Source organism: Oncorhynchus nerka, linkage group LG7 (genome assembly GCF_034236695.1).
Source record: "Oncorhynchus nerka isolate Pitt River linkage group LG7, Oner_Uvic_2.0, whole genome shotgun sequence".
In the NCBI taxonomy this organism is placed as follows: Eukaryota; Metazoa; Chordata; class Actinopteri; order Salmoniformes; family Salmonidae; genus Oncorhynchus; species Oncorhynchus nerka.
In genome coordinates, this window is record NC_088402.1 from 55,622,713 (window position 1) to 55,637,744 (window position 15,032).

Sequence of the window (15,032 nt, forward strand, 5' to 3'; positions counted from 1 at the left end):
ATACCACAGATTCTCAATTGGATTGAGGTCTGGGCTTTGACTAGGCCATTCCAAGACATTTACATGTTTCCCCTTAAACCACTCGAGTGTTGCTTAGCAGTATGCTTAGGGTCATTGCCCTGCTGGAAGGTGAACCTCCGTCCAAGTCTCAAATCCCTGGAAGACAAACAGGTTTCCCTCAAGAATTTCCCTGTATTTCTCGCCATCCATCATTCCTTCAACTCTAACCAGTTTCCCAGTCCCTGCCGATGAAAAACATCCCCACAGCATGATGCTGTCACCACCATGCTTCACTGTGGGGATGGTGTTCTCAGGGTGATGAGAGGTGTTGGGTTTGCGCCAGACATAGCGTTTTACTTGATGGTGCCATATTCTTTCAATTTTTTAAATCATGGATTTAATGGTGCTCCGTGGGATGTTCAAAGTTTCTGATATTTTTTTATAACCCAACCCTGATCTGTACTTCTCCACAAGTTTGTCCCTGGCCTGTTTGGAGAGCTCCTTGGTCTTCATGGTGTCACTTTCTTGGTGGTGCCCCTTGCTCAGTGGTGTTGCAGACTCTGGGGCCTTTCAGAGCAGTGTATATATACTGAGATCATGTGACACTTAAATAAAGTCCACCTGTGTGCAATCTAACTAATTATGTGACTTCTGATGTCATGCCCTGGCCATAGAGAGGCTTTTTATTCTCTATTTTGGTTAGGCCAGGGTGTGACTAGGGTGGGCATTCTATGTCCTTTTTTCTATGTTTTGTATTTCTATGTCTTGGCCTGGTATGGTTCTCAATCGGGGACAGCTGTCTATTGTTGTCTCTGATTGAGAACCATACTTAGGTACCCTTTTCCCCCACCTGTTTTGTGGGAAGTTAACGTTGTCTTTGTTCAGGGCCATTAGCCCAAAGCTTCACGGTTTGGTTTTGTTCTTTGTTTTGTCGGCGTCATTTTCAATAAAGAGAGAATGTACGCTTACCATGCTGCACCTTGGTCCAGTCCTTCAGCCAGCTGTGACAGAACTTCCCACCACCAACGGACCAAGCAGCATGGTAAGGTGGACTCTTGGACATGGGAGGACGTTCTGGGTGGCAAGGGAGTCTACACATGGGAGGAGATCCTGGCGAAAAGGGATCGCCTTCCATGGGAACAGGTGGAGGCAGCTAGGAGAGCAGAGGCAGCCGGAGAGAGGAACCAGCGGTATGTGGGAACACGGCTGGCAAGGAAGCCGGAGAGGCAGCGGGGGAACACGGGGAGTGTGGCAGAGTCAGGAAGCAGACCTGAGCCAACTCCCCGTGCTTACCGTGGCGAGCATGGGACTGGTCAGGCCCCATGCTATGGGGTGATGGGCACGATACCGAGGCGGAGTATTCACAGGCTGGTATGCTAAAATCAAATCAATTTTTATTTGTCACATACACATGGTTAGCAGATGTTAATGTGAGTGTACCGAAATGCTTGTGCTTCTAGTTCCGACAATGCAGTAATAGCCGACGAGTAATCTAGCCTAACAATTCCAAAACTACTACCTTATAAAGGTAGTGTAAAGGGATAAAGAATATGTACATAAAGATATATGAATGAGTGATGGTACAGAGCGGCATAGGCAAGATGCAGTAGATGGTATCGAGTACAGTATATACATATGAGATGAGTATGTAAACAAAGTGGCATAGTTAAAGTGGCTAGTGATACATGTATTACATAAGGATGCAGTAGATGATATAGAGTACAGTATATACGTATACATATGAGATAAATAATGTAGGGTATGTAAACATTATATTAAGTAGCATTGTTTAAAGCGGCTAGTGATATATTTTACATCAATTACCATCAATTCCCATTATTAAAGTGTCTGGAGTTGAGTCAGTGTGTTGGCAGCAGCCACTCAATGTTAGTGGTGGCTGTTTAACAGTCTGATGGCCTTGAGATAGAATCTGTTTTTCAGTCTTTCGGTCCCAGCTTTGATGCACCTGTACTGACCTCGCCTTCTGGATGTTAGTGGGGTGAACAGGCAGTGGCTCGGGTGGTTGTTGTCCTTGATGATCTTTATGGCCTTCCTGTGACATCAGGTGGTGTAGGTGTCCTGGAGGGCAGGTAGTTTGCCCCCAGTGATGCGTTGTGCAGACCTCACTAGATGCTCTCGATTGTGCATCTGTAGAAGTTTGTGAGTGCTTTTGGTGACAAGCCAAATTTCTTCAGCCTCCTGAGATTGAAGAGGCGCTGCTGCACCTTCTTCACGATGCTGTCTGTGTGGGTGGACCAATTCAGTTTGTCTGTGATGTGTACGCCGAGGAACTTAAAACTTACTACCCTCTCCACTACTGTTCCATCGATGTGGATAGGGGGGTGTTCCCTCTGCTGTTTCCTGAAGTCCACAATCATCTCCTTAGTTTTGTTGACGTTGAGTGTGAGGTTATTTTCCTGACACCACACTCCGAGGGCCCTCACCTCCTCCCTGTAGGCCGTCTCGTCGTTGTTGGTAATCAAGCCTACCACTGTTGTGTCGTCCGCAAACTTGATGATTGAGATGGAGGCGCACGTGGCCACGCAGTCGTGGGTGAACAGGGAGTACAGGAGAGGGCTCAGAACGCACCCTTGTGGGGCCCCAGTGTTGAGGATCAGCAGGGTGGAAATGTTGTTGCCTACCTTCACCACCTGGGGGCGGCCCGTCAGGAAGTCCAGTACCCAGTTGCACAGGGAGGGGTCGAGACCCAGGGTCTCGAGCTTGATGACGAGTTTGGAGGGTACTATGGTGTTAAATGCTGAGCTGTAGTCGATGCATTCTCACATAGGTATTCCTCTTGTCCAGATGGGTTTGGGCAGTGTGCAGTGTGGTTGAGATTGCATCGTCTGTGGACCTATTTGGGCGGTAAGCAAATTGGAGTGGGTCTAGGGTGTCAGGTAGGGTGGAGGTGATATGGTCCTTGACTAGTCTCTCAAAGCACTTCATGATGACGGAAGTAAGTGCTACGGGGTGGTAGTCGTTTAGCTCAGTTACCTTAGCTTTCTTGGGAACAGGAACAATGGTGGCCCTCTTGAAGCATGTGGGAACAGCAGACTGGGATAGGGATCGATTGAACATGTCCGTAAACACACCAGCCAGCTGGTCTGCGCATGCCCTGAGGGCGCAGCTGGGGATGCCGTCTGGGCCTGCAGCCTTGCGAGGGTTAACACGTTTAAATGTTTTACTCACCTCGGCTGCAGTGAAGGAGAGTCTGCATGTTTTGGTTGCGGGCCGTGTCAGTGGCACTGTATTGTCCTCAAAGCGGGCAAAAAAGTTATTTAGTCTGCCTGGGAGCAAGGCATCCTGGTCCGTGACTGGGCTGGTTTTCTTTTTGTAATCCGTGATTGACTGTAGACCCTGCCACATACCTCTTGTGTCTGAGCCGTTGAATTGCGATTCTACTTTGTCTCTATACTGACGCTTAGCTTGTTTGATTGCCTTGCGGAGGTGCCAGCGTCCCGCATTTGCCGGGGGGAAGCTGGCATCCAGCCAGAATGGGTGGGGCCAGCTCTGCGCTCGAGACCGCCAGTGCGGTCTGTGTATCTGGTGCCTCGACTACGCACCACGCCTCCGGTGGCAGCCCCACGCACCAGGCTGTCTCTCCCTCTCCTCCCTCCAGTTGTTCCCATCTGTCCGGAGCTGCCAGAGCCGCCCTCCTGTCCGGAGCTGCCAGAGCCGCCCTCCTGTCCGGAGCTGCCAAAGCCGCAGCCCCTCAGTCCAGAGGCACCCCTCAGTCCAGTGGGTCTTCAGTCCAGGGCCCGCTGCGAGGGTCCCCGCTCCAGAGGTGCCACCTAAGTGGGCTAAGACTGAGGTGGAGCAGGGTCCACGTCCCACACCCGAGCCGCCGCCGTAAGAAGACCCTCCCCTTTAGAGTCAGGTTTTGTGGCCGGAATCCGCACCTTTGGGGGGGGGGTACTGTCACGCCCTGGCCATAGAGAGGCTTTTTATTCTCTATTTTTGTTAGGTCAGGGTGTGACTAGGGTGGGCATTCTATGTCCTTTTTTCTATGTTTTGTATTTCTATGTCTTGGTTCTCAATCAGGGACAGCTGTCTATCGTTGTCTCTGATTGAGAACCAAACTTGGGTACCCTTTTCCCCCACCTGTTTTGTGGGAAGTTAACTTTGTCTTTGTTCAGGGCCATTAGCCCAAAGCTTCACGGTTTGGTTTTGTTCTTTGTTTTGTCGGTGTCATTTTCAATAAAGAGAGAATGTACGCTTACCCTGCTGCACCTTGGTCCAGTCCTTCAGCCAGCCGTGACATCTGAAGGTAATTGGTTGCACCAGATCTTATTTAGGGGCTTCATAGCAAAGGGAGTGAATACACCACTTTTCCGTTTAAAATAATTTGACAAGTTATTTTTTTAACTTCACCAATTTCTACTAATTTGTGTATGTCCATTACATGAGATTTTTATTTGGATTTATTTAAATAACAGGTTGTAAATGCAACAAAAACATTTTTTTAAACGCCAAGGGGGATGAATACTATTGCAAGGCACTGTACATATGTTTTACATACATGATCTGTGTGCCACAGAGGAGGCTGGTGTGAGGAGCTTTAGGAGGACAGGCTCATTGTAACGGCTGGAATGGAATGAATGGAACGGTATCAAACACATCAAATATATGGAATGACTCTGTCATTTATTTTTCAGCATGTCTAAGTTTATTTAAAAGAAGTCAGTATGCTTCTCTGCATCTCTGCTCAAATCTGGGTAAAAGATTGACAGAAATGTGAGTCTTCTTCATTACATTTAGTAATCGCTTTTCTAAAGTCTATCAAACTTGTCATTAGGCATGCCAGCTAAAATAGTTAGACAAGCTAGTTACTCTAACTTCAAGTTAGAGTAGCTAGCTAGCTACTCAAGTTAGAGTAGCTAGATGGCTTATATATATGTATGGCTTTTTGGTAGCTAGTAATGAGGTTGGGAGATTGGGAAACTATCTGGGATAGCTGAAGCCAACTTCATAAAATTGCTAGATAGCTAGTAGTGTTACAAAGATTTTTTTTAAATATACAAGGCGGTGTGGATCTTCCATCCACAACACACAGAGGCGTCATGTCCACAGGGTCCTGTTAAACATATATATATGTTTTACAGGACAAATCTGAGGGGATTGTGGTTGGAAGATCCACACTGCCTTATATGGCTGCCTGCGTATGTGCTCTACTAACTGTCCGTAGAAGAATTGGACTAGAAACTGACATGGCCTTCACAGAGACAGAATGCCATTTCTGTGGGAGTGGGAGGTTAGTGTTCAGGGTTCAGGGTTGACCACACTGACTGGTGGGTTGAGGCACCACCTATGACTTAGGAACGGGGAGACATCCTAACTATTCATTGCTATAGATGAGAAAGGTGTGGAAAGAGAGTGATGCCAAAGAAATATGAACATGTTTACAACAGATGGCTCATTGAATCCTCTATGGACAATCATGTTTGCACTGTGTGTCCGCATGCAGATCGAGTTTGAGGGGCAAGACGAGAGATAGAGACTGAGATATGTGATGAAAAGTAGGAAAGAGAGATTAATAATGGTGAGTTGAATAAAGGAGAGAGACTGATAGCTGATAATATAACACTTGAAATGTATATTCTTTTTAAACCTTTTTGAGAGTAATGTTTACTGTTCATTTCTAATATTTTTTTGTTGATGTTAAATTTGTTTCTTCTTACTTTTGTTTATGGTTTATTTCACTTTATTTGGCAATGTAAACATTGAATTGCGAGAGAGAGCGGACCAGTTGCCAGGACCATAAATACAAATTCCATCAAGACACCGTTGCCCTAGAGCACACAAAAAAACTATATACAGTTGAAGTCAGAAGTTTACATACACCTTAACCAAATACATTTAAACTCCGTTTTTCACAATTCCTGCCATTTAATCAGAGTAAAAAGTCAGTTAGGATCACCACTTTATTTTGAGAATGTGCAATATCAGAATAATAGAGAGAATGATGTATTTCAGCTTTTATTTCATTCATCACATTCCTAGTGGGTCAGAAGTTTACATACACTCAATTAGTATTTGGGAGCATTGCCTTTAAATTGTTTAACTTGGGTCAAATGTTTCAGGTAGCTTTCCACAAGCTTCCCACAATAAGTTGGGTGAATTTTGGCCCATTCCTCCTGACAGAGCTGGTGTAACTGAGTCAGGTTTGTAAGGCCTCCTTGCTCGCACACGCTTTTTCAGTTCTGCCAACAAATGTTCTATAGGATTGAGGTCAGGGCTTTGTGATGGCCACTCCAATATCTTAACTTTATTGTCCTTAAGCCATTTTGCCACAACTTTGGAAGTATGCTTGGGGGTCCTTGTCCTTTTGGAAGACCCATTTGCAGCCAAGCTTTAACTTAAATTCAACTGATGTTGAGATTTCCACATAATTTTCCGTCCTCGTGAAGCCATCTATTTTGTGAAGTGCACCAGTCCCTCCTGCAGCAAAGCACCCCCACAACATGATGCTGCCACCCCCGTGTTTCACGATTGGGATGGTGTCCTTTGGCTTGCAAGCCTCCCCCTTTTCCCTCCAAACATAACGATGGTCATTATGGCCAAACAGTTCTATTTTTGTTTCATCAGACCAGAGGACATTTCTCCAAAAAGTATGATCTTTGTCCACATGTGCAGTTGCAAACCGTAGTCTGGCTTTTTTATGGCAGTTTTGGAGCAGTGGCTTCTTCCTTGCTGAGCAATCTTTCAAGTTATGTTGATATAGGACTCGTTTTACTGTGGATATAGATACTTTTGTACCTGTTTCCTCCAGCATCTTCATTTACATTTACATTTAAGTCATCCTTTGCTGTTGTTCTGGGATTGATTTGCACCTTTTGTTGTTCTGGGATTGATTTGCACTTTTCGCACCAAAGTATGTTCATCTCTAGGAGACAGAACGCATCTCCTTCCTGAGCAGTATGACGTCTGTGTGGTCATGGTGTTTATACTTGCGTACTATTGTTTGTACAGATGAACGTGGTACCTTCAGGCGTTTGGAAATTGCTCCCAAGGATGAACCAGACTTGTGAAGGTCTACCATTTTTTTCTGAGGTCTTGGCTGATTTATTTTGATTTTCCCATGATGTCAAGTAAAGAGGCACTGAGTTTGAAGGTATGCCTTGAAATACATCCACAGGTACACCTCCAATTGACTCAAATTATGTCAATTAACCTATCAGAACCTTCTAAAGTCATGACATAATTTTCTGGAATTTTCCAAGCTGTTTAAAAGGCACAGTCAACTTAGTGTATGTGAACTTCTGACCCATTTGAATTGTGATACAGTGAATTATAAGTGAAATAATCTGTCTGTAAACAATTGTTGGAAATATTACTTGTGTCATGCACAATGTAGATGTCCTAACCGACTTGCCAAAACTATAGTTTGTTAACAAGAATTTTGTGGAGTGGTTGAAAAACGAGTTTTAATGACTCCAATCTAAGTGTATGTAAACTTCCGACTTCAACTGTATACCTCGGCCTAACCATCAGCCCCACTGGTAACTTCCACAGAGCTGTGACCAAGGCAAGAAGGGCCTTCTATGCCATCAAAAGGAATATAAAATTTGACATACCAATTAGGATCTGGCTAAAAATACTTGAATCCATTGCCCTTTATGGTTGTGAGGTCTGAGATCCACTCACCAACTAAGAATTCACAAAATGGGACAAAGACCATACTGAGACTGCATGCAGAATTCTTCAAAGATATCCTCCGTGTACAATGTAAAACACCAAATAATGCATGCAGAGCAGAATTAGGCCGATACCTACTAATTATCAAAATCCAGAAAAGACCTGTTAAATTCTACAAGCACCTAAAAGGAAGCGTTTCCCAAACCTTCCATAACAAAGCCATCACCTACAGATAAATTAACCTGGAGAAGAGTCCCCCTAAGCAAGCTTGTCCTGGGGCTCTGTTCACAAACAGACCCCACAGAGCCCCAGGACAGCAACACAATTAGACCAAACAAAATCATGAGAAAATAAAAAGATAATTACTTGACACATTGGAAAGAATTAACACAAAAACAGAGCAAACTAGAAAGCTATTTGGCCCTAAACAGAGACTACAGAGTGGCAGAATACCTGACCACCGTGAGCATAGCCTTGCTATTGAGAGAGGCTGCTGTAGGCAGACAAAGCTCAAAAGAGAATACAGGCTTTGTGCACACTGCCCACAAAATGAAGTGGAAACTGAGTTGCACTTCCTAACCTTCTGCCAAATGTATGACCATATTTGAGACACATATTTCTCTCAGATTTCACAGACCCATAAAGAATTTGACAACAAATCCAATTTTGATGACTATTTGCACATCGTTGCAACACTGTATATAGCCATAATAGGACATTTTGAATGGCTCTATTCCTTTGGAACTTTTGTGAGTGTAATGTTCACTGTTCATTTTTGTTGTTTATTTCACTTTTGTTTATCCATTTCACTTGCTTTGACAATGTAAACATATGTTTCCCATGCCAATAAAGCCCCTTGAATTAGAGAGAGAGATAGAGAGAGAGAGAGATGAGTTTAATCTGAGAGTGGAGGGAGAGTAGAAGCAGGGAGGGAGGGGACAAGGTGAGCCCCAGGGCACAGCTGTTGTTGAATGGGAGAGGAACAGACAAAAGCCCTGGAGGGCATGAGGAGACAGAGAGGGCTGAGAGAGACAGGCTGGGGGCAGAGAGAGACAGAGAGGGCTGAGAGAGACAGGCTGGGGGCAGAGAGAGACAGGCTGGGGGCAGAGAGAGACAGAGAGGGCTGAGAGAGACAGGCTGGGGGCAGAGAATGGTGTTGCAGGGAAAATACCTATCTTTCTCTCTCTCTCATTCTCACACACAAACACACACACACACACACATACCAGACCACTGACTGAGTCAGAGACAAATTGGAACAAATAAGGTTTGGTTCAAAAGTCTCCCTGGTGCAGGATAGATAGATACCTACTGATAGATAATGGGCGTGGCCAGTCTGTTTCTACAACATCGTGTGCTGTATTGTAACATCAGTGCAGTGGATAGTGGATACTCATGTAAATGTGGGACAATGACATTATTTTGGATACTGCATGTCATTTTTTCACGTGTACAACTGTTTGCTGTTTTATTTACTCTCCTTTTTGTGTAACTCTGCAAACACTGCATGCACACACACACACACACACATTTTCCAATGAAGTAACAGAAATATCAAGCCCTGGTTTACAAAGAAAATCGCAAATGAATGAGGCAAATCTCTTCCAGTCTGGGCTATGATGCAATCAGTGTTAGCAGCTCTCTCCCTGGACCTGGCAGGTGCAACCACAACAGGTCTACACAGAGAAAGGGCTAGGGCTTAGCGAGAGAGGGCGAGTAGGATGGGGGGGTTGTTCAGAAAACCTGGACATGGAGGCTTGCTGGGTGGGGGGGGTGCCCTTTTAATTACAGCTAAATGGACTCACCAACAGTGTGAAAGCTGGTGTAAAATTACTCATCCCCACCCCCGGCTTGGGTCCCTGCTCTCCCCAACACACCCCCACCCCAAGCTCCATCAAGGCAGCTGCATGGGAAGCACACGCCGGCCCTGACCTGGGGGCATAACTTGATAGGCTGGAGAAGGTCAGAGGTCATGTGAGTCAATGGGTTCTGTGACATCTTCCTTAGACAGATGGACTGAATGTGCTTCACAGATAAAGGCTCCTCCCACCCTCTGTTGGGGGTGTATCTGTGGCGGCCACGAAAAAAACTGGGATTGCGTCCTACCTGACAGGTGCCTCCTACCAGGTGGCGTGGCGAGAATCTCACCACGCTCAGCAAGCTGATAAAGGCTCCCTTTTAATAGTGTGTGTGGGGTGTATTTGTGTGCACACTCAGAAAAAAAACAGTGATATGTAGAACCATTTGTCCGTGTAGGAGAACCCTCTGGAAAAAGGTTCCAGATAGAACCCATTCAGGTCAGATAAACCCCTTTTTGTTACAAATAGCACCCTTTCAAGGGTTCTGTTTGGAATCAGAGGTTTTATGTAGAACCAAAAAGGGTTATTTTTTTCCAGAGGGTTCTCCTACAGCAGAGGTAGGCAATTAGATTCAGCCGCTGTACGATTTTAGTCCGAGAGGATTATCGGGGGACTGAAACATAGTTATAGTAATTTGTACACTGCAAATTGACCACAAGTAAGCCCAAAAAATAGATTATATTTCAAAATTCAACATAATCAAGGTATGAAATGATTTTAACACAAACACATCTCTTTTTATTTGTGGTAATACTTGGGAACAGATTTCCTGAATTAAAATAATTTCAGCTGAATTCCTTATGATTTTAACCTTCTTTTGTTTACTAAAAGCTTTGGGGGGGCCAAAGAAAATCCCTCCTGTTGCCGACCCGTCCTACAGGGGAAAATGGTTCTAGATGGCATTTTTTTTTTCTGAGAGTGTCGACTATTTGTGTTTCTAACGCTCATACAAATCTGTGTTGGAAATTCTCACGACTAACCTGTCATTGAATCTCAGGCAATCTTTGGCATGCTGTTCCTGGCCTGCACACATGGGGACTCGGTCTCTGTCACACTCACATACACACACCTGGACATAATCACATAGTATGAGAACAACCAAGCACAGGCACACAGAGCAAACGAAAGGTTGTGTTACTGCTCTGTTGTCCTTCTGTGGTTTATATTTTTACCGTTCTGACTCCAGTGACTCTGTCCTCCTTCTGATGTACACATCCCCCCTCCCCACACTGACACTTCGCTTCGTCCCACTGGTGGGACATTGGGTTGATACAGACACAATCTTTGCGGAATCCCTTGTTGCAGGACGTAGTTAACTGACACTCAATATTAGTAGCTCCAGTGTGTGTCTGTCTGACCGGCAGGGACAAGTCTACCCAGCGCTCATAGATTTGCATATTTTCAGCGGGGGGTTCTAGGGGAGGCAGTACCCTGCTCCGACTGGGGGGATGGGGAGATGGTATGATGCTGAGCTTGTACGCTCCCTCCCTTTCCTGCCTGCAGCAAGGAAACAGGGGATAGTAATGCGAGAGGGAAAGAGCGCGATGGAGGGAAAGAGAGAGCGAGAAGGGAGAGAGGGAGGGAGGGAGGGTGAGTGGAGAGGTGAACTCTCAACTCAGAAGGCTGTCCCCTGTAGCTCTGTGTGACGACCACACACACACACACAACACACACAAATAATCTGGACACATCCTCCATGAACAAAGAACAATCCAGTCCTATGATACCTTTGGTATTTATTATATTATATAGGCCTATGGTCTTGGCTGTTTAGTGTAACATTTAAATGACCCTGTACACAACTGCTTCGTTAGTAGGCTAATGAATATTTGCTTCCATTGCCGACGTTCCATAATGTCCCCATGGATCTATAGTTGAACTCTGCCATTTTGAGAGGTGGCCTAACCTTACTGTATCACATTTACATGTTTTAGGTTGATACTGTATGAAAAATGATGGATGAATTTGAGGCGCTGTGCGGAGCCCCGGAGCATGGGGTGCCGTCTTGTTTAGCTGCTACAAAAGATGGATAGAAGGTCATTAAATAGCCATCACGGGCTGCTGTACAGGCCTCAGACACCGCAGTTATTAAAGCCATGCTTATGGATCAGTGGGGCAACTGCTCCTTTTGGTGTCTAATTTACCTGTGGGATGCAGTCTTGGATGGATGGTAGGAAGGTGCTAGACAACAGTCTCTGCGGTACAGTCAGGTGATTTATTTACAGCAAGGCTATAGTGTTCAGCAGTCGACTTGGATATCTACAGATGGATCCTCCGAAAAATAAGAACAAGCTGGAATATATTGCTTTCTTGCACACACTTCACAGTGTAAAGGCCTACAGCTTACAACAAGTATATCACAAACATATCACAGGCGGGTAACTTTCCGTTTACCACTTCCTCACCCTGAAGGTTTGTAACAGACTTGCATAAATACCAGTTGGTAACCCTCTTACCTCGATTGGGTCATACCAACACAGTTCACAGAAAGGGGACATTGGCCTAGATTCAACCCACACAGCTGATGGTTTGCCGGCGTCTAAGGTGCAATTGCATCGGCACTATCAAATCAGTGAGTAGCTTGATCATTGTCACGAAGACACACCTGTCTCACTCGCGTTAGAGGTTCAGAACTAGATGGGAAAACTCCAGGTGACGATGGTTTCAGTATAGAATCAGAACACGTCGTCTCCACTGCTTGTGTTGCTGGACATAATTGCTAAACGGTATTGAGCATGCGTTCTGCCAAAGTCAGGAAAGGATCCTAGGCAAATGTGCAACTTTCGTCCTTTGAGTTTATTGAAGGAAGTCTATGGTTTGCCAATATCCTTGCTATGAACCTAGAGAAGGCTATCCCCTCTTTAACACATCTGCATCAGGTGGGGTTTGTACCAGAGCGCCTGTCCTCCAATCACATGAGACTTTTTCCACGTCATGTCAAGGGCTAGCAGTGTCGCTGGATGCAGAGAAAGCTTTGGATAGAATAGAGTGGTCTAACCTGTTCTATGCACTCTCTAGATTTGGTTTTGTGCCTGTTAACATGCAATGGATTAGGGCACGATCACGAACCTATTGCTTCAGTTTAAACTAATAGTATGATATGGTGTTAGATCATTTAGCTTGGTAAGACAGACCAAAACACACATTGTAAGTGAATTATCACTCAATATAATATATGTTGTCTTGCTTAGAATTGACTTATTGCAGTGTAGGTCAAATGCTACAGTGGTCCAGGACACATCTTGAACATGCAACTTTTGGTCCGCAGCTGTACTCCCATCCAGCAACAACCGTAGAAGCCATTTGTTTCTGAGAAACCATCGGTATTACCACACCAGCATGAATAGGCACCCAATCAGGCACGTCGCCTCCCCGTAGGACCTGGGTTACATTCAGCACGGCAGAACGGTGTGCAGCGTTGAATTCACCGGAAACGGTACTGTACCGAACTACTAGTTGAATAACCTTGTGATTATGGCCACCATATTGTGTGCTGCACAAGTTTTACGATTTCAGATGATCACACCCATATTGATCAGGCCACACCCACCAAATGGGAGCAAACGTCCCTCAAAGCAAAGACCGTACAGTATAAAGATGGGCAGAAAGTTATTCTCCAATAGAAATCCCCGATAACACTTGTAGAAAATGTCATGGCGACGTTGGCTAGCCAAGCTCATGCGCAGGCCAGTGTAGCAAACGTTAAAGTCAACTAAACACACCCCTGACCTCGCCATACTAGGAAGCACGAGGTTTTGGACGAGCGGGAAACAAATAAGCAGGCGATTAACGTTTCTAACCTGAGTAATACGTTACTTATATTAAATAGTTAAACGATTGCAAAATGCATAATACGTGTGAATTAAGTTTCATAAACCAAATTCTGGTGTGAGACTGAGCAACTGAGGGTGATGGTGAAAACAAATGTGCACAGGAACAAATTGAATGGAGCTGCTGGGCACCAGATTGCAATACCATATGTGGTTAGTTGATAGGGAAAACACCTATCCAGGCGTTGTACCATAAGGCATACACCAGCAAAGTCTGAGTAGAGGAGCATAACCTATATCTCCAACCACAATAGGCCTTTATAAGTTACAAAATGACATTGATATGCTAATAACATAAATGCTGTGGTAATCCTACAGCATAAGAATAAAAGTTGATCAATTAATTCTGTAACAGGTACTGTAGTCAATCAAATGAATGCATTGCTGGTTGGAATATAAGGGCAAACATTAAATAAATGTATTTTCTTACTGTGCGAGGCTCAGAATAATAATTACTTGTTAAACAAAATCTTTCTTTTCTCAAAAAGAGTGGGGTGAAAACAATTCACCCATTTTCAATACTCCGGCACGCTCCACTTGCGACAATAACAGCACCGAGCTATTTTCCAACATGTTTTATGAGATTGGAGAACACTTTGGGAGGGGTTCTAGACCATTCCTCCATACACTCCTGCTCGACGTTTCCGGTCTACTAATCACCGGGCCTGGCAACCCACATTGTGCACACCTGGCAACCGTCATTGTGCACACCTGGATTTCATCACCACCCTGATTATTCTCCCTTCACATAGCCCTCAGTAAGCATCAGGCAGTATTGGTTACGTTCAGTACACTTCTCCTGTTTTGCATTTTCTTCATGTTTATTACAATTAAACTCACCTTCTACACCTGCTTCCTGACTCCCTGAGTATACCTTATAAGGGTGTATTTATTGTATAGAGTCTTTATTTTGCTCAATGGGTGCCAATCGTTTTGAAGATGACAATGTTTGAGGAAGAAATGTATTTATTATTTAACCAGGGAAGTCACAGAGACATACATTTTTATTCCTAGGGAACCTTGGCTAAGAAAAGCAGCATATGTTTTGTTATAGGCTACATGGATTTAGAGCCATATCTCTGGATTTTACTCAAAGTGGTCATTATTTTCTACTCTATGCATAGCGTTCGAGCTGCACTGCATAGAACCGCCTATTGAGATCTATCATAGAACCTATAATGAAAAAATATATAAATGCAACATGCAACAATTTCAATTATTTTACAGAGTTACAGTTCATATAAGGAAATAAGTCATTTCAAATAAATTCATGAGGGCCTAATCTGTGGATTCTACATGACTAGGCAGGGGCTCAGCCATGGGTGGTGGGTCTGGCAGGGCATAGGCCCACTCACTTGGGAGCTAGGCCCAGCCAATCAGAATTAGTTTTTTCCCCACAAAAGGGCTTCAATACGGACAGAACTACTTCTCGGGTGTCCGGGTGGCTGGTCTAAGACGAAATCCGCAGGTGAAGAAGCCGGATATGGAGGTCCTGGGCTGGCATGGTTACATGTGGTCTGAGGTTGTGAGGCCGGTAAGATGTACTGCCAATTTGTCTAAAACGACATTGGAGGCGGTTTATGGCAGAGAAATGAACATTAAATTATCTAGCAACAGCTCTGGTGAACATTCCTGCAGTCAGCATGCCAGTTGCATGCTCCCTCAAAACTTGAGACATCTGTGGCATTGTGTTGTGTGACAGAATTGC